Below are 25,282 nucleotides of genomic sequence, written 5' to 3'. Positions count from 1 at the left end.
CGAAGCAGACACGGCTGTGGGACAGGCAGTTCTACGAAGTCTGTTTAAATAAGGTGAGCCTCTGCTACTTCCCTCCTCCTGGGGTATTATTATTATTGCGCTTTAAATACATTGTTTGTATTACATGCAATATCAATACGGCTTGGTCAGCCGAATACTGTTTACTGCTTACTATTCTATTCAAGCATGTGAATCTATGAAAGACACCCCGAATACTGGAGAAGAACAAATGTTACTTACCTGTAAACTGTGGTTCTCCAGTATTGGTGTCTTTCATAGATTCACATGCGACCCACCCTCCTCCCCTCAGAGGCTCTCTTCTCCTCTTTCGGCTCTATGGTCACTCTCGTGCTCGAAAATCTGAGGGCCTGAGCCTCTGAGGAGAAGGTTCTAGAGGGTGCTAGCGCCTGATTGGCTGGAGTTTGGACTATAAAGTGACAGTGATATGTTAGCAAAGTGATTCTTTTTCTCAATGCTTTCCTATGTCTCAATGCTATCCTATGGTATTTTTAACTTGATATGTTATTTGAACTATATATATATAAGTTTATTTGGGTATGTATATACTCTTATGTGGTTATGTATGTGTATATGTATATATACATGATACTTATTGCTTTTTATATATACCGTGGGACTCCCACTTCGACGACGGGGAATATTCAAGCATGTGAATCTATGAAAGACACCAATACTGGAGAACCACAGTTTACAGGTAAGTAACATTTGTTCTTGCCTATTGAAGGTAAACAAACAAAAGAATAACATAGATCCAAAAGAAATGTTGTGGACAATTGTTTATTACAGCACGATATTTCATCTTCCGATTAAAAATGATGTCTTGACAAGTCTTGCAGGGCTTACATTTTGTCTGAGACTTACTGGATGTAACAGGAGGGCTTCTAGGCCCCCAAGGTCCTTCAGCATCCAAGAGGGCTTCATCCCCCAACCAGTAATGTGCCAGGAGGCACGTTTGCAGAGTGGTGGAGAAAGGAGGCTTAGCCTCCGAAGACATCTCTGCAATCCCACTGTGTGGGACTTACTGGTGGCAGCTGCCTGTGCAGGTAAGAGCGATGGGCAGTGGGGGCGGGTGGGTGGATTTTGACAGACGACAACAAGGGAAAATTAATCATTTATTTAATTTTCCCTCATGGTCGTCGGTGTAATCCCCCAACCCGGCCCCACTGCTCTTACCTGCATGGGCCGCTGCTGCTTACTGGAGATAACACGAGGAGCAGTTGGCCACAAAGGACCCTCAAGAGTAAATTGGACTTCATCTCCAAACCATAAGTGCACCAGGAGGTGCGTTTGCAGAATGGTAGAGAAGGGGGTGTGGAATCTGATCACCTCTCAGAAATCCCCCTTGGTGGAACTTACTGGTGGTAGCAGGAGTGGATATTGGCCCCAAGGACCCTCTGCAGCCAAGAAGACTTCATCCCCCAATCAGTTGTGTGCCAGGAGGTGCGTTTGCAAAGTGGTGGTAATAGAGGGCGGGCCTGCAGTGACTTGCTGGGGCGGCTTTAAAAACGTTTTGGGGGGTATATTAGGGGTGGGGGGCCTTGCACCCCCCCTTCCCTGGGCAGATTTCAGCCCCAGGGACCCCTGTGCACCCCCTCACCTATTATCAAATGCCCCCAGGATCTAGCCCACCTGGGATCCAGTTAGTAATGAAGCGTGTGAATCTGTCCTTCTTTAAAACAAAAATTCAAATGGCATTTAAAAAAAAAAAGGAAAGCTTTTTGGCCAGGGGGTTCCATGTACGACCCCTCCAAGAGTCCTAGAATGTCAGAGTATTTCTGCCCTGCTCTCTTTTCTTTGCTTTAAAGGTTTTTTTCTGGGACTTGGCTTGAGTCCCAAGATGTCTGCCAACACTTCCTGGTTTGAAGTGTTGGCAGCCAATCAGATCCCAGCACAAGATCAGAAGTAGTTGTGGATCCTCTGCATCCCCATATAAACTGTTGGAAATTTCTTTAAATAAGTCCGCAACTACTGAATGAATTAACTCCAATATACAAAAAGGTTGCTTTCTCGGCCAATAGCTACCTTTCTGCCAAATTTGGTTTAATTCCTTTCAGCAGTTCGGGCTGTAGCCACGTCTAGAGTTCCTATGAAATTTAACATGGGAAAACGCGTTTTGGGACTTCCCCTTTTTCACGGCCCCAGCTTGATGCATCACCTGTCAAATGACTTGGAGGGAGGGGTGACTGCTAGCAGTTTCCCTAATGTTTTGTGTTCTGGGGTACAACTCTGTGTGGGAGTTTGCAGAGCCCCAGGAGAGGGGCAGGGGGAGAGAAGCCTTGCCCCTGACTCCTGTCAAGCCTAAGGGTACAAACCCTGGACTGGAAGGCCAGTTGCAGGATAGTACCCCTGAACTAGTGGGAGAATTGTGCAGGACACTTGCCACAAACGTCCTGACAGTTCTGGAGTCTGGGGCTACCTCTCCACAGTGGAAGGTACAGGATGCCAGAAGGAAGGACAGGATATGGGGAGCCCACCCCCGTCTTCGGTTCAACCTACGGGTACAGACCCTGAGCTGGTGGGTCAGTCTCAGGAGACCATCCTTGAACAGGCTGGAGGGAGAGTGGACAAAGGATGCTAAGCTACCACCCCCACTCTCAGAAGTCATAGAGATTAGAGAGCCCTGAGAGGCCTGAGGTCCGGCTCTCAGCACTGACAGATGTCAGTGGCCACTGTGGCTTGCTGTCCTGGTGGACAGAAGGTAAGTAAAACAGTTTTTCTCAAAACACAGTTACCATACAAAATACACTCAACAAGTTTTTGCAGAAGAAGACATGCAATACAGTCCTATGGGGAGAAATAGGGTTAACGTTTTGCAGGTAAGTAAATAGCATTGAGGGTTGAGTTTCTGGGGTTATAACTAGGGTTACCCCAGGGTCAAGGATGCTCTCAAAGAGCACCCTCAGCGGCACTAGGGCGGCCGGGTGCAGAGTGCTGAGGCACAATGTTATCCAATGGGGGATAGGGGGCCTTCGGTTGGTGGCTACTCATGGGCACGCAACTTGGATGTGGGAACAAAGCTCCTAGAGGTAAGCTCAGGGCAAAAGGGGATCCAAGCTTGCACATAAGTTGCACCCACAGCGGCAAAGGAGCAGCCAGGTGCAGGGTGCTGGATCGACTTCGGGAGCCCTGTTGGTTTCAATGGGGAAGCTCCGGTCAGAACAAACACTGTAGACTCAGGCAGGTAGACATTCTGGAGACAACCACCATTTGAAGAGGTAAGTTGGGATGTCGAGGGATGCCGAGACACTGTCGGTTGGGCCACCCAAGGCTGTGGGGCATTGGGTGCAGGGGAGTCTTTTGGCGTCGGGTTTTCTTTACTGGCTCCGGTCGGGAGGATCCTCTAGATAGAGAGTGCATGCATCATCGAGAGACTTGAGGTAGGTCAGGGATCACCAGATCCCAGGTGGGGATCACCGGCGAAATCTCCTCGTGATGTTGGGCCACTCAAACTCGGGTCATTGGCGTAAGGTGCAGAGTGATGCAGACTTGCGGATCTGGCCAGAGCCAGAGTCTGTTGGTGAGCAAATCCGGGGCTCACAGGAAAAAGAGTCTTGGCAGGGAAGGTCCTCCAGGTTTTGGGGTACTGCTGGCTTTTGGACATACCGGGGTTTCGCTGGTCGAGGTTTGGATAGGCCGGTAGGGCTGGGGCTAAGTCAGTTGGTGTCTTCCTCTTCTTCTTTCAGAACGACTCTTCAGTACTTCTTCTCTTCCTCTTGCTTGTCTGAGGATGAAAGATTTTGGGGTTGTCCCTAAATGATAAATTTAGGAGAGTTTCAGGTAGGTATAGGTCGGGACCAATGGGTCCCTTCCTTGAGGTGGGTACACCCCATCTTCAAAATGGCCGGGACTGAGAGTTGTGCTGTGCCTCACCTCTCCCACCTGAGGGGTGGCATTGGCAAAGGTGGACACGCCTCTCCTATCTTGGTTTTCCCACCGATTCTCCCGCACATAGTTGGGGTAAGAACTGGTAGGGGCCAGTTGCCGTGAGCAGCAAATGGCTGGGTCAAGCCTTTAAAGCTTGCCCTTCGTGTACCCTGCCCATCCTGGGGTGGGAGGCTTGGCACCTCTGGCCAGGATGTGTTTTATTTTAGGACCCTTAGAGCGGGAGGCTCTTGACCTAGGGGTCCAGACACATGTCTGGGGGTGGGAGCTAGCGAACAACCAGTCAGCCAAAACACTAGAGTTAGGTCGTTCTTCAGGGGGCATCTCTAAGACGCCCTCTGATTTCAGAAAAGCCGTTATGGGTGCTGTGCAGTTCGTAATGACAAACTCCCAGACCATATACTCTTTTATGGCTTTATTGCACTTACAATGTCTAAGAATGCACTTATGCACTGTAGGGGTACAGGACTCATGCACCTGTACCCTCACCAATGCTATAGTGCACCCAGCTATAGGGGTGGCTTACCTATGCCATGGCAGTGGATTGTAGACATGGCCCACAGGGATGTGTGCCATGTCGACTCATCACTTTGTGCTGCACAAAACACACAGCCTGCAATGACAGTGTTTGTGTGTGTTGAGGTACAGGGCCTCTAAGGTTGGCACAATATGTGCTGCAGTCCTTAGAGGCCTTTACTGGTCACAGTATCCTTGGTACCCATGGTACCTTTTACAAGGGTCTTACATGTGGCCAGGGAGTTGCCAATTGGGTTTGCAACAGTAACATTTCAGGGAAAGAGCATAGGCACTGGGTACCTGGTTGGCAGGAACCCAGGACACACTTAGTCAAAGACCATCAACATCAGGCAAAAAGTGGGGGGCAACCATGCAAAAAGGGGCACTTTCCTACACACAACAAAGACAATCCTTTGAAGAACGTCTATTTCAAAGGCCAAAAGGAGTATAAGTATTAGACCTAAAGCCTCAGTCTTTTAGAACACTTCAGGAACAAGAGAAGACTCTGCCAAGGAGAAGAGCTGAAGAGCTGTACAAAGGAGTACTGCCCCTTTGCTGTGTGTGGATTTGTTGGGTTGGCCTGCAGTTGCCGCTTCTCCTTTGGAGAGGAAAAGGACTGGACTTTGCTGTGTATCCTGCTTGTGAAGTTTCTCCAAGGGCTTGTGTGTTCTTGACTCCTGTTGGAAGTCCCAAGGTCATCAAAGACTTCACCTACAGCACCTGGTGTCCACTACTTGGAGTCCTGAACCTGCCAAGTGGTGGCTATTCCAGTTCAGACCACTGGAGGTGTTTGTTGGGCTGTAATCTCCAGAAAAGCATTACTGATGCATCGCCGCTGCCTGCACCAACGCCGTAGTCCCCGCTTGCTGTGTGAGCCCAGCATCAACCTTGATGACACTGCAGCCCTGGTCTCACCGACAATATTGCTTCTAGCTAATATCAACACCGCTGCCTGCACCGTGGCTATGGGCACCGCCTCATTACACCGACTTTGACCTCATCACAATGTTGGTTTCACCGATGACGTTGCCTAAGCGCCATCACAGACTCCACTGCTTGCACCTCAGCAATGGTCACTGACTTGCCGCACTGCCCTCAATGACACCGCAGCTTCAACCTGCTGATGACAGTGGCATCAACTCTGATGCCAGCGAACCGCACCCATGCCACAAGGCTGCCTGCACCGATGCCACGGATACCGCATCTTGAAATGCACAATGCACCACCTGCGACAACGCTGCAGCCCCGGCACTGCTGATATCAGCGCTCCTGACTTTGACCATGCGGAGTTCGATCTGCAACATGTGTGACTTCAAGGATCCACGGACTTCTGCCCTGACGTGCAGTACCGACACCTCTCGACTCCAGCGACACCTCACCACTACACTTCACCGCAAGGTCTTTGAGGCTTCTTCAACTCCCAGGTACTAATGGCGAGTCTTTCCCAATGCCATAGGCGACCCTCAACTCCATCAAGTCGGACTAAACTGTGGGATTTGTTGGTCATGATGCCGCAATAACCCCGGTTGCCACTATCGACTTCAAGGAATTGTATTCACAATCATAAAGTTCATCTCCGACAATGAGAATTCTTCAAAGTTTTTTCTTTTATTCCATTTTAATTTTAAGTGGGACAAACAGAGTTCAGTTCTTGTAACTCAACAAACAGAACAGCCTACGCGTTTCGTCCTGATACAGGACTTCTTCAGGGCGCTAGTTAATGATGGGATACGAAGTTTTATTGTGCTGGGAAGTTGTGATTGATTTTGTATGGGAGTATTATCCCATCCAGCGAGATTTTGTATCTATGTTTGTAGGACTCATATTGGTCCAGTCGTTTCCAACAATTCATTGCCACGTGCAAGCCGCAATCAAGAGAAACAAGCACACCAAAAAGAGAATGGTACTTTATTGTAAAATAAAATCCGTCCCGATTCTCTAGGGATTATCCAATATCAGCATAAACATGAAGCATCTCTGTATAGATACCAATAAAGGCCGAACCCGAAGTAATCGCAATATGATAGTTGCGGTCTGCAGCGGTCACCGGGAGAAGACGTAGCGGTCCAAACGCCAAGGCTCTCTGCTGCAGACCGCAACTATCATATTGTGATTGCTTTCCACTACAGGCCCGTCTGCAGCCCCCTTGTGCTCTGGTATCAGGTTGGTGCTTCTTGTTCACCCGATATACCCAAGGGAGTGTCTGGTCGCTCTGGAGGTGCCTCTGTTCCATGGCCCAATCCCGTGCCACCTCTAGTGTGTCAAAGAAGTGGGATTAGGAGGCATGGGTCACCTTAAGCCATGCTGGATATAGGAGCATATGTTGCAGCTTCAGTTGTCAGATCTTCAGATTAACCCAGTCAAAGAACTTCCTTTGTTGTTGTACTTGGAGTGTATAGTCAGGGAAAATCATTATATGTTGAGACTGGAAGGTGAAGTCCCCGGCTCATCATGCCTCTTGCTGTTGAGGATTTTCGCTATAAGGGGGCATAGCGTCCAGAGACCTGTGGGCCCACTCAATAACAAAGGTAACCAGCCAGCATCCAGAATATAATACACTGCACTTGGAAGACCTCCAGGGCAGACCCCTCTGATCCCTCTAGAACCCCACAAAGTGTAGATTACCATTGCTCGCCTGTTTTCAGCATCTTCCACTCTGGTTTCCAAAGGCTTTGATACTTTGGAGAAGTCCGATATTGTGTTAAGGAGTTCTTTGACCTTGTCCTCCAACTCAAAAAACTCAGCCCTCTGCCTCAGTGACCCATTCAGTTACTCCCTGAAGGGTCTGTAGAAGCAGAGACACTTCAATTCCGACCTACCCAATCTTTGTTTCAAGGGCTGCCTGGTAGGTATGGATGCCTTGAGTGGTGGTGATGTCGTCTGTTTCAGAAACTCAAGCTTTGTGCCCTGGCTCTATGGCAGCACCGCATGGTCCCTCCACAGGGGCTGCAAATGTATTGATTTTACTTTGTGTGTATGTAGAGAGCACCAGGCCTGTCTCTCGCTATCTCCGGCGGCCCCACCTGTCTTGGATCGTCAAGAGCGTGAGGTCCTGCAATTGGTATTATGGCAGGTTCAACTCGTATGGTGCCAGATTTGTGTGTGTGCCAGTAGAGGCAGCTGAGGGGAGAGAAATCACCCCCCACCACAGAAAGAGGCAAGAATCAGATGTGAGCCTTGAGGCCCTTTTCGCCACCCCTGGTCTTGATAAGTGTCGGGCACACAAAAACTAGATCTCGAAGCAGGCCACCGGCTAGGGGATCAGCAGTTCAGCAGATGCTCTCTGAGATAGAGGGGAGTCCCGCATGTGTAGCACAATCACCGTCATGCCCAATTTTCTATGCGCCCCATACCTCTGTTGCATTATCTCTGGCCCCACGGGAGCTATCTTTTACGCTTGTGTGCCCTTTCCAGGGTTGGGTGGAAAAGTAAGTCCCAAGGCGAACTGTCCTGGGACCCAAGCCACCACCACCTCCTCTGCTGCTGCAGCTGTTTCACCAGGCCACCATGTGGGCTCCATCAGTCTCCGCTCTCTAGGCCAGGCCCCACAAGCATCTCCCCGGGGACACCCTCACTTGCAGTCAGCGGTCGTGGTGAATCCTGCAGTCTCCCCTAGTTTGGGGTCGCTCCCCGAGTCCTCCAGCACTGCAGCAGCAGCCTCACACCTCTCTGCCACGCTCAATCAACCCACAGGGAGTGACTGCCTCTCAGTCGCACCTGCAAGGCACAGATGCCATATTGCTCTCCAAGCCCTCTGGCCTCCAGTCGCCTCCAAATGACCATCTCGGGCCACCGCCATGTTTTGCAGTGCCAGCAGGGCCCGGGGGCATGAATATTGAGGCAGGAGAAGCCCTATCGGCACCAAGGATCTCCACTGTGGCAGCCTGGGTACAGGAGTCGATTACAGAGCATCTACCATATTGGTCCGCTTAGCCACACCCCCTGGTCATGTTGTCATGGCTATTTCTTTGCTCAGACGCTGTTATGCATTTTACTACTTTTCAGCAATACTCCTCAACATACTCTCTTGCCTCTTTTATTCCACCTTTGTAAGGTTTGTGTTTCTTTTATTGAAGATAGTTATGTGTTAATCCTTTGATAAGCACATGTGGCTGTGGAATAGGCCTCCTGCATGATTCTGGAGAGCATATACTCCTGCCCCAAATTCCCCATAGCAAGCTTCTGCTGTTTTTTTTCTTTTTCTTTTAACCTCAGCACACTGGACAATTATGTGTATTTGTGGAAGATTATGTGGTATGCAATTAAACTCAGAGCAGGACTCTGTGGTCTAGAGGGGCATACCAAGTATGCCCTCCTTTTTCTCAGTGTGACTACCGCCAGCTCACACAGCTGTAGAAGACTGACAGTTGTGGCAGTAACAGAACCAGTTCCTTTGCTTCATTCCTTTTGGAACATGGATGACACAAGTATGTGTAGTTTACATGTACCGTGGGATGTGTGCGAATTTACTGTGCTGCACATGACTGTGGCAACCACAGAATCCATTTTAATATCCTCAACCAAAGTGGTACATCAGATGAAGGTTGGAGAGAGAGCCCTACATAGCAGTGTGAATTGCAGCAAGCCCCAAGAAACCCTGATGTGCTTTGAGGTGGACTAGACTTTAGAGTGGAAGGGAAAGGAGGCAGAACGCCCTTTTGAAGTGTATTTCACTGAACTTTCCTGCTCCATTGTTCCCTAAAAATGTTACCCCCATCAGGTTGAGCAGTGGCTAGGTGGGCAAGCCTCTTCCTCTTTTGTGCCTTTGTTTTTGGTCTGTCATGACACAAAACCCTAATCTCTACTCCACCATCCTCCTGACACTGTAGTATATGAGACTGTGTCTGGACCAGCGTAGGAGGAATATGCAAAAATTCAGGAACTGCCCAGACTAAATTCAGAGTAGACTTGTGGAATATACAAATACTGTCTGCCTCTACTTATTATAATTAGGGGGCAGAAAGTGCCAGGTGGTGTGCAATGATTTCTCTACTGGAATCCACGATCCAACAGTTGAGACAATCAAGAACGTTTTTTGTGCTCTGGGGTCAGGATTTTGCAGTGGTCGATGTGGGGGGAAAAATTAGGGGAAAAGTGGGAAATCAAAGGGTGGGAAAAACCTAAGGTTTGGGCCAGTGGACAGAGTAAGAGGGTGGCCAGAAAAAACAAAACATCCTAATTTTTTGTATTTGTTTGGCATTTCACCGATCAGTTACAGCTTATTACGCTATTTAAATCAACCAATAGATACACATGTTTATTGAAGGTTTCATATGAGTTATTGACATTAAAATACATTCACAAAGTGGGATATGTTTCCAATCACAGAATGTCCCAAATACACTTAAAAGTGGAATCACAGGCCATTTATCTCTGGGCCATGCAGTTTCTGCCATTAGCACTTTGCCTCCCTTTTTCCACAAGATCAGGTCAAACATGCAGAGCAAAGTATCCTAGTTTGCAAATGTTTTCCACGTAATTGTGGCTCTGCCATATTTGCCACATAAAACATGATCTGCTGCATAAACTGATGATTTTAACAAAAAAATTGTTTATATCTCAAATGGATCAAAAGTTACTAAAAATGTCACTTGTTGCTTCGAGGTGGATGGCCCTTTGCAAAGGTTGACTGGTCACCTTTGTCACTGCTGTATTTGCATATTACACTGGTACTAATGAGGCAAAATCTATATCAGAAAATTTACCGCATTTCACTGCAGCCTTTTTTTGCTGCATAATTTAGTCAACACTGCAACATAATTTTGTCCTCCATTGCTGCATAATTCCAGTCCCCCCAAAGCAGGCAGCACATGCTAAAAGTGCTTGTGCATGAAGCAGAGAGACCGTGAAGTTTGCAAACTTAGTTTGGTTTGCGTGCAAGTCCTGCATTGCCGATCCCTGGTGAGTTGCACTACTACTGCTGAAACAAGGCCGATGGAGGTACCAATGGGAGGCAGACTGGCCTCAAGGGTCCTGTGACTTCAGTGACAGAGTCACTGTTGCTATAAGTTGTGCTGCTTCGTAGGCCTGCCCGCAAGACTGAAGGAGAACTTCATTTTGGATTGTGGTGGACAGGCCTTCAAGGTTAACCCACACTTGCCACCACAAGGGTCTACATGCTGGTGAGAAGACACCATGGCTTCTAAGGTCTAACGGGGCCTTCTAAGGTCTAGCATGGGAATGTGCTCCCTCAGGTGAGTTGTCTGGTGGACTGGTCATGAAGGCTGAACCTGGTATCCCAGTTCCAGATTTGGCAGCTCTGGTCATGGTACAACATCCTGTACCCCACTGAACACCATACTGCCCTAGTGAGAGAAACTTGCACTGCATTCTCCTACAACTCAATCGTGCCCCGCTATAAACATATGGATGTGACTCAAATCATGCACTAGACAAGAGTAATATGCTGCCTGAAAAGTAATAGCAGCCTGGAAAAAGCTAACACTCATAGGGAATGCAAGATTGAGTAAAGCATTTGAAGTGTAAGCACGACCAACATGGTTACCTTAACGCTGTTACCCTCATTATTCAGAATTCAATGAATGCTTTTGCTTGAAAATTTAAGGACATGACTACAGGGCCCGGAAGGGACCTGTTTCATTGTCCATTACTTATATCCTTACAAAACGTAAGCAGAGCCACAGTACACATTTTATAAACTAAAATAAGGAAAACAGCTGATAAGGATCACATTAACCGTTTTCCACTCCACTTGCATCAACCAGGTATTGCAGTACCTGCAGGAATGGTGCACTTCCCTACCCAGGGAAAGCAATGCTGTTCAAAGAAAGACGAGAAAACGAAAGTAGCGCTTCACTGGCAAACTCTGTAAAGTGACGCTAATGTGTTTGGGTCTGAATAAAATCAATCTGGACACTTTACCACCACTCTGTCTTGCTTTAGTCAGTCATTTTTCTTTTTTGTAACCTTTTTTCTCTCTGTCCCAAGACTGCACTTTGGAATTGAAAAATGTCAGAAAAAGATGATATTTACTGCAAAAGTGTTTCTTTCTTTTTTGGATGCATTTCACAGTGGAACGAATGAAGGAAAGGCGAGGAAAGAGAGGGTAAGAGCCTTTTCTAAAAGTCACGGTTTTCATTCAGCAAGGGACAAGAAGCGAGACAGAGACCAAAAGAGAGAGAATTAGAGGAAGAGGCAGAAAGAGACAGTTGGGGGGGGGCAGGGGACAGTGATAGAACAGAAGAAGTGGACACTGTCCTTGTCTTTTCTGGGAAAGAAGGGACAGAGTCATTTTCCTTCTCTGCCCACCACGCCTGTCCCCGGAAGGTCGAGCCTTATCTATAGGCCATGGCTATTTCTGCCATCCTGGGACGCATTTTTTAAATAAAATAAATTGTGTACAGATTCTATTAAATTGAAAAAATAGGGGCACATCGTGCCCTGCCAATCCTGCTCACTTTGACCATTGAGATATTGACGTCCAACTTTACAATTAGGAAGCCGAAATACTGACAGCCTTTGAGGAGCAGTTCCGCCACGGGCTACAACCCCCTCACTGAGACGGATGCGCTCGGGGATGTTTTATTTCTTATTTTAAGTTATACCGAATCCTGCAATGAGAAGAAATATATTAGGTTGGGTAGAGGGCACAGCGCAAAATAATATAAACTGTGAGGATAGTGATAGTAAAACTAGCTACCAAATACGGAAAAAAAGACTTTATTAGCTCGTTCTGGGGCCAGGATTAAAAACAGAGCATCAGCAAGGTTAACTTATACCTGCAGATAGTGGACGAACTCCGTCTACATGTTTCAGCCTATAGACCCAGAGAGATATTGTGGCTTTCATCAAGACCTAAAGCTGCTGCTGCTATTTACAATGATTCTAACAAAGTGTAAAGTGTAAAAAGTAATAGTGAGAACAAAATAATGGAAATTAATACGACACCAGTGATCCTGCTGATTGCATCAATGATTCACTAATCGTACCTGTCTCTTACGGATAAAGGCCTCACCTTGACCTGGCAGCAGCTCAGGGAAGGGGCACCACTCTCTCCGTTGGTACTCCGGTTGCAGTGCAAAGCCACCCATGACGGGACTAGGTTTTCCCGCAACAAACAGAATCCTAATAATGAAGCATGCCACCTATGGTGGGTGAGGGATTTCTTCATAATAAACTGATTCCCCCACGAGCTCCAAGAGAGAATCTCTGGTCTCTTTCCTCTGTTTGCTAACTCAGACCCAAGGGTTTTTCAGTGTATACTGTTAATTGTTTGAGGAACCACCCCTTGCAGGTCTCTAAATCTTTCTTGGACCCCCACTCCTATTTTTGTGAATAGATAGAAGTGGAGTACTGCCAGGAGTTGAGGCAAGATAAACTAAAGCTGCCTGCTGTGATGCCGGAGAAGGATCAGCAATGAACAGGAACAGTAAAGAAGGAACCAAAATGCTAGGACTCGCACCCTAAGAACCTAGTATACCTGCAATGTGCATCAAACCCAAATCACGTTTGACTACGGGACACCCAATGAAATGCAAATGTTCCTCACGGATTTCGTGCCAAACACAATATAGTAAATGTGACCACTTGGCATTAGGAAACTGTGACCATGCACAGCAGTCTAACCTGAAGAACTAAAGCAAGGCACACCTTTTTAGCATTGCCTCACTTTTTGTTTTACTTTGGACCTGAGTCCTATCCCCCTGTGAAGATTACTAGCTGCATTACCTGAGCGTCTTCTCTTCAAGATGGGGAAGACCACTTTAATCCAAGCTTGATGTGGGCTTGTGCTCCAACACAGACTGTTTCAATGTTGGCTGCTCTGGGGCGGAGCCAGTGTGATCACGCCTTTGTGAACCATGTGAGAACATGCACCAAAACCGGAGCACTGCTACCCCTATCTCCAGTAGGAACCTGTATGCCGTGCTTACAGATATAGACAACAAGGAAGAAAGGTGCTCAACAAGGATGAGACACAAAAGGGAGGGCAAACACTGAAGTGGCATTGAGTTAACCTTCACTCCGGAAACAGTCATCAGGATCATACCTGGAACATAACCCACTAATTTTTCTAGGAATAGAAACATCTTTGTGCAACCATTTGATAATTCTCCTAGTGAAACAGCTAAAGCTACATCAAAACAACAGCAATTGTTATCTTTAAATGTATACCATTTGAAATGCATTCACATGAGTGCGTAGTGTATTGTACTGTGTGCTGAAGTAAATTACTTTTCATTTTCTAAGTAAAAGCGCTGACTAGATCTTGAAATATTAAGGACCTCATTTATAAAGCCCTCACGCTGCCATTGTGTCACTTTTGGTGATGCTGCAGCAGCGTAAAAAATGCGCCACACTGCGCCATATTTACAAAGTGACGCTTCCAGGCAGATGCATCACTTTGTAAACCCCTGCGCAACATTATACCTGTGACAGGTATAATGTATGCAGGGTGGACATTCCAATGCAGAAAAGCCTCGTAGGAGTGGTGCTGTGAAATCTATGAGATTTCACTGTGTCACTTCTACGGTGTCACTGCGTCAAATCCTTACGCCTGCATGAAGCAGGCATAAGGGGTGATGCACACCTTTTCACATGGGGCTTGCTCCATGTGAAATGACACATTGTTGGAGTTGCGTCTGTTTTCAGATACACTCAAGCAATGCACAATTTTTGCGCCAACAGATACGTCAGGATTCCTGACGTATGTGTAAATCCTTGCGACATAGAGCGCCTTACAGTAATTATGACTCATTCATGGTGTCGTAAGGATGGCACACTGAAAGGTTGTCACATCGATGTTTCATCCCAGCAATGCGACACTTTTCATAAATAAGGCCCTAAGGGTGCTTGGATGTTTCATTCAGTTCTGAATTTCTAATCCAAGCCACCTCACTATGTAATCCTTGAGCTGCTTGACTTTGCAGTCTGTGGGACAAGTGCAGAAGGATTTTCTTAGTGCTCAATATTGGGAACAATAGTTGGTTAAAGGGGTCAAAGCCTCTGATTGTTAGAATCTGGGCCCCGTAACACCTGTCTGCCCTCACACTACTTGCGAAAACGGTTCCCAGAGCATGGCAAGCCAATCTCCTATGTAGACATGATAAGTTTTCCAGAGCACCACATAATTAAAATATCTTGGTCCATCAATCCGACAGGTCCAATGGTTATCTTCAGACAACCGAAAGTTGATAGTAATTGAATTAAGAGTCCAAATATAAAGACACTGTGTAGGTCTATAGCTGCAAAAGCTTTTATTTCTTTAACAACCAAATTGATTATAATCAAAAAATGAAACAGCCAACGCGTGTCTTGTCATTTGACAACTTTTTCAAGGCTGTAAGTTTGAAAAATGCATACTTTAAACACTGTACAATCTCAACTATTAAAGGTGATCACAGTATGTTACATATTACCTATTGGTCATTCCATTATTAACAAAGCAAGCAAAGAGCACTATTGTGCCAGGTTTAAAAGCATGATCCAGGAAAATTTAAGAGCAATGTAAATTAATGTGTATAAATAACCAAGACTACAACCAAAGAATGATCAGAAGAGATAATAGATGTGACCCCAAAGACCAAATACTCAGTTATTGAGTGTGACGGTAGTCATAATAGTAAGGACACATGGAAAATAATTTTTGGAGTGGGTTTGCTTTCGCATACTGAAGACTAAATAAATATGTGCACTTCCTCCCAGGGGTGACTCCTCCACTAGGGGGGAGGAGCATAGCCCCACTGCTTTATCGCAGTGCGAGAATGCCAAAACATAAAATGGTAATAACTTTTGCTTATTACCATTTTATTTTTCTTTCTGCATTGCGGGCCGGTGGGTGGTCGGAGCTGCCCGGGCAGGGCAGGAGTGGTTTGCCCACTCCTGAGCACACATGACTCGGGCCGCTCAACCCAGTCATGCGTACTCTGCACTTCTCCATGCAGGCTTCATTGCAGCCTCCATGGAGAACATGTAATCTCTACAGCCCTGGCTGGGCAGCATCCCGACCAATCACAACGCTCAACTGGAGCATTGTGATTGGTTTAGGGGAGGGTAGGGAGTCTGCCTGCTTCCTGTTCCTGCCAGAGGCAGGAAAGCAAGAGCAGACCGAGAAGTGACGACGCGGGACCCTGGCCGGCAGAAAAGTCGGTTTTAAGTTTTTTTAAATTATTGACCCCACTCTCCGTGGCGACTGTTTCTACCCCTAGCGGTGGATTTGTACATGCAATGTCAATTTGTTGAATAGAAGGGATAAAATTAAGGTTCCATGTGTTGGTTTGAAACATAGATATAAGCCCACCTATAACTTCCTCCCTCTCGATTGAAACCTCCATGTCCATCATCCTTTTCCAGACATCTCTTGACATCCAACACCATGACACACATCCATGGAGTGTTCCAGTGCAGGATTGCATTTTCCTGAAGCTGTGTTTTTATGTTAGATTTGTTCACCTCATGAAAGTCATGCTACAAATCCAATATCTAAAGTAATATTTCTCCTTGCCACCTTTCTGCTTCATGAAGATGTAATTCTCTGACATGTTGAAGCAGTCTTATGTTTATGCACACTTTTAGTGGTGCCAGCTGCTTCTACAAAAACGTACAGCAGGTTGTGAACACTTCATTCTTCCACATCTTCAAATAAGATGAGAACAGCACTTCTGTGCTGTCTACCAGTGCAGAACTGCAGCATCAGTTAAAAACTAGGCCTTACTAAAAAAAAAAAGTTTTGAGAAGTGTGCAAGATGGCCTACCTGCAAACACCAGCTGTAGCTATGTGGAAATAATTATGCATGTGAGAAGTTGTGAAGCTGAGCCATAGGTAAACTCGCATTTAAAAAAAAAAGTTTGCGAGCTTCACAAAGTGAAATGCTCACAAAGTTTAAAAAGTAAAATGCCGGTTTGCAACTTCACCAGAAGGATGTCACGTTTGTGGGAGATCCTGCTGACCAAGGAGGAAATTTGGCATCAGCAAAGTTCAACAAAGTCATCAAAGGCTGCTTGTTAATTCCAATGCGAAGCTTCCAAATTCACATTACTGAGTGGGCGAAGGTCTTACCTTCGCCTCCCTCCAGAAATGCCCAAGTCAGATCTGTGGAATGTTCCTTCTAGGAATTCAATGAAACATACATCCATAAGAAGACTAGACTTCTTATGAGATATCTAAAACAATTGAATGAAACCAGTTACCTCATAATGAAATGATGTGCTTGCACATAAAAGACACAGGCTCTCTGTGGGGCATATCAGCAACACCTGGTGATAATTATCGCTCAGCGCTCTTAGCGTGAGGATAATTATCGCCGGGTAACGTGGATTTTTATCGCTGAGATAGCGTGCTATTAGCAACTCTTATCTCCTCAGCGATAAAAATCCTCACGCTAACTGCCTAACGTGAGATTATCGCTGGAAACCCAGCGATAATCTCACGTAATGTGGCGTTAGCTTGCTGATAGGGACTCACAAACTTAGCCATGATATCCACCTTCCATAGGATATCATGGCTAAGTCAGTCCTGAAGCAGGCGTAAGGAAAGTAGCGATAACAGGGGTTATCGCTACTTTTCTTGCCGCTATGCTTCATAGCGTGGGGCTTGATGATAGGAGAAATGTAGCTTAGCGACATTTCTCCTGTCATGTCAGGTCAGGAACGCCCACTTTGCATCTCATTAGAGATTCAAAGCTGGGCGTTAGGAATCCCCACGCTAAAGCAAGGTTTCGCCCGTTAGCGTGGCCTTGCTAATTAGGCGATAAAATTATCGCTGCTTTTCGGCCAAAAACGGCGATAATTTTTTATCGCCAGCTTGTAAATATGCCCCTGTGTTCTTTCATGAACGTACCAAGAATCAGGGGGGTGTAAAGCTATTATTAGAGTCGCACCATTTGAGTGAAAAACTGTGACTTTTAATTCAGTTTATGTTGCATATTTCGGAGTCCACTAACAAAACTGTTCTGCCTTACACATGCTTTCAGGCATAGTGTGGTGTTTGTCTTCCATGCAATGACATTATGGTAGAACAGCTTCACAAAAGTAACAAGCATTTGCAATGCAATAGGTCTCGCTTTTACACGACTTTAAGCTATTGGCATTGTAAATGGCAATGCCTTTTATTTCGTTTTAAAAACCAAAACATAAATAAAAGGCGTTGTCATTTACAATGCCAATAGCTCAAACTCGCGTAAATGCGAGACCTATTGCATTGCAAATGCTTGTTTTTTGCAACCGCACTCAAAATCCATTTTCCTCTCAAATTTGTCTCGTGCTTATCAAAACTCCACCTTCAAGCACCTGCAAGCAGGCAACACACCTCCTTCAGGGGGAAGGATGAGGGCATGCACTTTTCATGGCTCATCAGGAAAAGCTCCCATAGATCACACGTTTACATTTGACTCCGCGTTCGAGTGAGGGCAGCACCTCTCAGCTGTGGCATTTCGTCCAGGTTTGATTTACCCTTTGCATTTTGGTACTTGTAGTCCTGCAGTGTGTAATGGTAGGACCTTAAGAAGGATGGGATAAAGAGCTTTACTGAGTGGTGCTTGCCCCTTATGTAAAACCGGTCTGCAAAGCAGACGAGTGTACGCCCCCAACCCTCCTCCACTCATGTGGCTGCGGATGTCTCTATGCCACCGGCGCAATTATGTTTTAGTCCTGGGTGGCGTGCATTTTGCAAATTACTTCAAAGTTGTACATTTCTGGTTGCACTTCAAATTAAACAAAATCCTACAGCTGTTAAGTAGTCCCGTGCCTTGCGTGACACTTTCAGCCTGCGCTGACATTTACCTTACACGTCCAATGGTAGGATGCAATTCAAACTACACAACCCAAAATGTAACATTGTTGATTTAAGAGCCAGAACTCTCCAATACCTTCCGGTCGAGTTCACACTACATAAAACTGCAAAAGTAAAAACACTAAGAAAAGTAATGAAAACAGAGTTTTCCCAACCCTTATCAACCCGCCATGGCTGGTTCAATGTGTCAGCAGCAGTGACGAAATGTAGAATCGCGTTTAGAATGGGTAAAGCTGGACCGCAAACAGAGCTGGCCTTTGGTCAGGGAGCGCCTTGGGTGAAACACACTTGGCGCCCACACCCCAGCCCCCACACTCATCTTCTTTAATTGTCTATGTGTCCCAGGTCGAAGTGAGGCTTCTTGCAGACAGCTCCTGCCCTACGCCCAGCTCACATATGCTAAAAAGGTTGAGCCTGACTACAAGCCCCAAAATGCAACTGGTTGGCAGAAAAGCATTGACTGGCTGGCGCGGGCGCACGGGCATGGATGCACTTGGCCGTTAAGATCTGTTAGGCCAGTGGTCACCTCATCCTCCAGCTAATCATCGATCTTCGACCGGAAGTGTCCACTAAACTTAACACCTTGAGGCGAATTCTTTTGCAGGGAGCGCTACACAAACCACGCCGATACAATAAATGAATGGGGCCGATGCAAATTAAGCTCGAATGTTGAGTCTGTGACGTGTTCACACTGCTTCGTTAGTATTTTAAAATGTCCCTGGGTATCTCCGAAAATGAATGCGACCTTTACATAGACCAGGGCTCCACCTGGCAGGATAGCTCAGTGGGAGACTGCGCCTGCTATTGGGATGTCTATATTTCCCACACATCTTTGAATGCCTCACTCAGCTTGTTATCACTTTGAGATGCGCCACAAAGCCTGTTCAGTTTTTTGGTGGTTACTGTGTAGATGCCGATTCTCTTGTCTTTATGGGGCCATGTGCTTGCATTTTGCAAATTATTGCTAAGTTGTACATTTCTGGTTGCACTTCAAATTAAACAAAATCCTACAGCTGTTAAGTAGTCCCGTGCCTTGCGTGACACTTTCAGCCTGCGCTGACATTTACCTTACACGTCCAATGGTAGGATGCAAACTACACAACCCAAAACGCAAAGTTGTTGATTTAATAGCCAGAACTCACTGATGGCATCACCGCCCCCTCCCCCCAAGGATAAGACTACAGCTCCCAGAATCCAACAGATGGAGACTTGAAATTCCAGATCTAAGACATAATGTTCCAGTGAAATGGACTCAATCATCTGGTTACCCCTCCCAATAACGACTAGTGAGGTGTTACAATTGTGCAGCCAATACCCCTCCCGAGTCCCCCCAAACCTTCCACCCCATCACATTTCCTACCCCCACCACAATTAACAGCTGAGCTGCATGTGGCTCATCGAGAATGTGGCGTAATGGCCAGAGCTGCCGCCTTTGGTACCGCGAAAGGAGGTTCCAGCCTCCGCGTCGGCTCAATTTCCTGTGATACTGGGCAAATCACTTCATCTCCCTGTGCCTACCAAAATCGAACGTGTCCTTGTGTAATGTAACTGACGCTCATGTAAAGCGATCCAATACCTTCCGGTCGAGTTCACGCTACATAAAACTGCAAAAGTAAAAACACTAAGCAAAGTAATGAAAACAGAGTTTTCCCAACCCTCATCAACCCGCCATGGCTAGTTCAATGTACCAGCAGCAGTGACGAAATATAGAATTGCGTTTATAATGGGTAAAGCTGGACCGTCAGGGAGCGCCCTTGGCGAAACACACTTGGCGCCCCCTTCCCAACCCCCACACTCATCTTCTTTTATTGTCTATGTGAAGTGAAGCTTCTTGCAGACAGCTCCTGCCCTGCGCCCCTCTGGAGGTTGGCGCCCTGAGCCCAGCTTACATATGCTAAATGTTGGCCCTGACTACAAGCCCTAAAATTCAACGCCTGGTTGGCAGAAAAGCATTGACTGACTGGCGCAGGCGCACGGGCATGGATGCACTTGGCCGTTAAGACTCTGTTAGGCCAGTGGTCACCTCATCCTCCAGCTAATCGTTGATCTTAGACCGGAAGTGTGCGCTAAACTTAACACCTTGAGGCGAATCCTTTTGCTGGGAGCGCTACACAAACCACGCTGATACAATAAATGAATGGGGCCGATGCAAATTAAGCCGGAATGTTGAGTCTGTGAAGGTGAATCCTTTTGCAGGGATTAACATATGGCCTGCTAGGAATTTGTAAAAAATAATCTTATGTCTATGATTGAAGGAGACAGGGCGTGTCGGCCTGCAGTGGGTATACCATACCTCATCAGTCAAGGGTGGACCGAAATCGGCCTGCCAAGAAGTTCGAACCTTGAAGTCTCGGCCCGGAATAAGGTTTAAATTAGTTTGGCATCATTTGGAAATTAGTCCGTTCCCATCCATGTCGAACATCAGCAACGTCAGTGGTAGAAATTTGTCGGGTGCCAGCAGGTAGGTTTAGATCTGCGCCCGTAGTGCGCTCTGGAGGCGGTGGGGTATAAAGTGATCCCTGTAGGGGGCATTCTGAAACCTTATGCCTTCCGTTCTGCAGATTACATGTCTGTCAGGAAAAGGATCCCCAAAGGCGTGTAAGTCGTCTTTTGACAATATATGTTGGACTAAGCGTTTGTGTGTGGTGGGAGCCAGGGATTGTCAGCTAGGGGAATCGCAGGGGAATATAACAACCGACCGTCAAGCATACAAGCTGGTCTCTTCCAGCCCCAGCCAGCCGTGGATAGTGTCTGTATTTTGTGTGGGTTGAACGGAAGACCTGCCGGTAATAACGTTTTCAGTGGTTTTGGGGCTGCAAGATCCATTTCTGTCAGGGCAAATAACATAACATTTGTATTTGTAAGCGCACATTCACCCAAGGGTATCTTGGCGCTGAATAACAGATGTTTAGTGCTGCAGGAGGAGCACATGTTTTTTTCAGAGGATGGACTTGGGTTCTTTTAACTTGCATTTTATAAAAAAAAGTGGTAAACACAATGAGAAAATTATGAAAGAAAAGGACTTCTTGAATATAGCACCCGCACAAATTCAAAATAAAAATACCTTGTTGGCGTTTCAAAATATACATTTTCATGACACAATTTTTCTTATTTTGTCAGGTTCATTGGGCCAGAGAGCCAGACATTTCCAGTCAGGATGGTCTGTATGTTACTTGGGAGAGGAGGGGGAAGTGCTGGGAACAGGCGCCCTTGGAATGCCTGTGCGCCGTGGCTCGTCTGCTTCACAGCCCTTGTGAAGACTTTTCTTATCTGCTTGTTTTTCTTATTTGCTTGTTAAATAAATAAGCAGATAAGAAAAGTCTTCACAACAGCCAAGAGGCACAAAGAGAAAAAAAATGCATGCCATCTGTTTTCATTCAGCCGCTTGTATTTGCGTCTGGGCTGAGTGGAAACAGATACACTTGTCACGATGGGCGGCATCACAAAACTTCAAGGGCGTCAACAAAAGTGACAGCCAGCAAACCAAAAGCACGGAAAAAACATTAATCACGACCTAAGCCAATTGCAAATGGTCTAGACACAGGGGCGTGGATTAAAGCTTCCCTTCTTAGAGTGTTTAATAAAGCCCTCGCAGGGCGAGGAGCGCATGCGTGCTCCAACGCCAGGCAAGACCTAAAAATGCAGACAAAAATGCTGCAAGTCGAGTACCTTATCATCTTCCCACTCACCGAAACGGGACTGTTATACTTCCCCTTATCGGGAGCCATGCTGGGCCAAGGCTTAATGGCGAAGGGTCCATAAAAGTTTCACTTCGCTCACGATAGACAGTCGTTTCGGTTTTGACCCTGGAGATTTCTTTACTACCCTTACACTGGGCAGATGTTTATACATAAAGATGACCAGCGGAGAACTTATTGAGGATTGATTTACTAGACATGGAAGTTATTTGTAAATGAATATCGTTTTGGGACGGAATTATCACCAAAGAAGAAGCGATACAAATTAAAGACTGAGCCTTGAAAAAGTTGGGGACAGTGTGCCCACTAGGCGACAAAACACGTGTTGGCTAAGTAGCCACCAAATAAAAAAAGAAACAGAAAAAAAGAAAGAAAAGAATAGCGAAACCAAAGAGGATTGATTTATTGTGTACTTGAACTTTTACATACATGTGAAATACTATTTCAGCGTGTGCTGGGGACTCTGTTGTGTTAGTTTCTGGTGGCCTAGGCCACACCTGAGGGAGCAAGGTGGTTCTTCCTACCTTACAGCACCGCTCATGATATTGGGACTGGGCTTATCAGCCTGTGGATTTTCCCAGGGGCGCCAATTACGTATTTAAACACCACCAAGTCGCAACGCCACACCCCTTCTGGTCATCAGAGCAAGGTGTGCACATTGATGAGTAAAGACTGCAATCTGACGCTCAGGCCGCCATCCATGGTTGCCACTGGGCAAACCACTGTTCACAATAGCGCACAGCCAGACCATTTTTTAATACTCTTTCAGATTGTCTAAGCTTTTATACATTGCCCGATGTTGGCTCACCTCGAAGGGAAGAAATCTGCCTTGGAATTAAGCCTCACTCACTGGAGTTCACAGATCTTGGTGGCTGAAGCCGCAAACGGAAGGCGGGAAGTTAAGCGCTGTGAAGTGCAAGGGCATGCAGGACTCTGCTGACCTTACCTGTATCTCAGTCTCGCAGGCGTTCATTATGATGAAACTCACCAACAAGGGACACTGTTAACTGTAAATTATTTAGGCCTGGGTCAGGAGTAGACTGACTATTAACTCAATCCACCGGTCACCAAATGGGCATGGCTGCATTAAAGGCTTGGCGGATGCTCCAGAGACCACTTAATGCTTCGTTGCCAGTCCATGGTTGGATCGCAATAGTCAGCAACAAATCATGTGGATAAAAAATGGTAGTACATATTGCAGTCCCAAAGTATTGCACTATCCCATATTTGGGCTAAAACATATGTTTGCTAATGTGGTGCAATTGTGTGCAGTGCACGTTTGTGATTCGACATCCCTATAGGAAAGGTAAAATGGGATACACATCGCATATTGCTGCAATTCACCGTTTCAGCTACAGACAAGTTGCACATCTCTACATTGCAGTCTTTGCTGCAGTCTAGAGGATTCATACATCCAGATGGGGAAAAAGGTCCCCATGTTTTTATTTTAGTACATTCAGTTGTTTTGCTGTGGTTCATTTTGTTAGACAACTATTTGGTGTTCTGATTGATGTTTGAGCCTGTCATGTGTCCCCTTTCAACTCTGGGTGTCACATTCAAGTCTATTATATGGTTTTATTCAATTTATCTGTTTAGTGTCTTCAGAACATTTTGGCTTATTTTTTCACATAAGCTATGTAAAAGTGACATTATTAAACTCATGACACAAAATTAGACTCTACCAAAAATGACAGCAAAAGCACCTTTGCACATGCCCCATTATTGTCCCTTCCCCAAAACCGGCACATAGAGTACTGGAATATTTCAAGTGTTCCTTTTCAATGCTGTAGTCATTTTAGACAATTTATCCCAAAATTGTGCTTTAAATGCACTTTTGATTTGATTTTTATCAAACTTTTCTCAAGCGGGGTGCACCTCCTATCAAAACCTTACTTAAGGAGGGTCCCTTGCTGGAATTCAGATCGGGTATTACATCTGGCTTTCAGCAGTGCCAGTTGCGGATGCTGGTGGACTCAATAGAGTAAGTGGGTGGAGCCAGTGGGGTAAGTGGGTGGAGCCAGGATAAGTGGATGTGGCTTCCTAAAAAAATGTAAGCACCTGGACTTGATATTTTTCAAATTAAGCACCAGAGGAAATACAAAAGGAAGTGGTGTATTACTGACTATTAAGCTCTAATTTTCATTGATGATTAATTAAAAACAAAGCATAAAAGAGCTGGGTGTCACAGAAACAACAAACCATTTAGTTTAAAAAGACAAGCTTACTGATAAAAAAGTCTCCTAAAAGTATTTAACAGCCCTGCACAGTAAGGAAGCATTTATGACCTATGGCATTACTTTAGTTGAGCGTGTCAGCAGCTGCAGCTGTAAGTGACTTTCATTCAGGGACAGGGTGACTGCAATTGGTTTCAGACAGTACCTGCACTAATGTGCCCTAGCCAGACGAATGGGTTTGGATTAACAAAACTATGCTAAGAAGATAAATCATTGACCAGAATGAACCTGGTTACTGTATCTGACCAGATCCCCATCCCAGTCAACTTCAGAAGTGCTGACCAAACATCCTACATCAAACGTAATTTAATCCAATATGTGAAGGCACCAACATCATTTCTCTTTGTACCTCTTAATTCATGATCATTGTAAGAAATTGGATTATCATTTGAAGTGGGCAGCTGCCTCCTTCAAGGAATAATCACAACCCTTGTCAGACTGAACCCTCAACTTATGCTCCACTCCAAGGTAGGGGTGGGAGGAATTTGCGAAATTCACTTTTGCAAATTATCGCGAAAATGTTAAAAATCTTCGCAAACACGCGGAAATATCGCGAAGATGCGGAAGTTATTTTCCCGCCCATTCGCGGTATTTTCTGTGTGGTCGCGGCTCGCCAACTTCCCCATGCGGTTGCTCGCGGGCACGGCCATCTTGTTTTCACTTGTCTCGCGGTGCATGATCGCGAGAAGAAAGACGTGATCGCGCGACGAATGACGTTGCTGAGACAGTGCAAATGGCTACCAACAATCCAACATCTTGTGGAGAACGTGACCGGATCGGGAAAACTTGTCGGCGAACGCGGGGATTCAGGTAAGGCGATTGCGCGCACGCGAGAATATATTATTTTACAGCGCGAGCAAGCAAAAAATTTCCGGTAAAATACGGATTGCGGAAATTTTGACATTTTCGCACTCTCCGCGGAACACGAAAATGTCAAATTATCGCAATTTCCGCGAGCGGAACGGAATTTTAGCCCAGGCCTACTCCAAGGTAGGGGTAGGTGAAGTTGCAAAGATGGAGACCTCATGACTTTTTTTAAAAATGATGTCAGCTTGATGATCCTTAGAAATGGCAAAATTAAAAAAAAATAGAAATCATTGGGAGTGAAAAAGGTGTCCCTTACTGCAATTCGAACTATACCCGCTGCCGGGCCAGGCTGAATGCAACTTCTTAGCATTTACGTC

The sequence above is a fragment of the Triturus cristatus genome, chromosome 7 (assembly GCF_964204655.1).
Source record: "Triturus cristatus chromosome 7, aTriCri1.1, whole genome shotgun sequence".
NCBI classification, from domain to species: domain Eukaryota; kingdom Metazoa; phylum Chordata; class Amphibia; order Caudata; family Salamandridae; genus Triturus; species Triturus cristatus.
The sequence above is the reverse complement of the archived record's forward strand: the minus strand, read 5'-3'. Positions refer to the sequence as shown.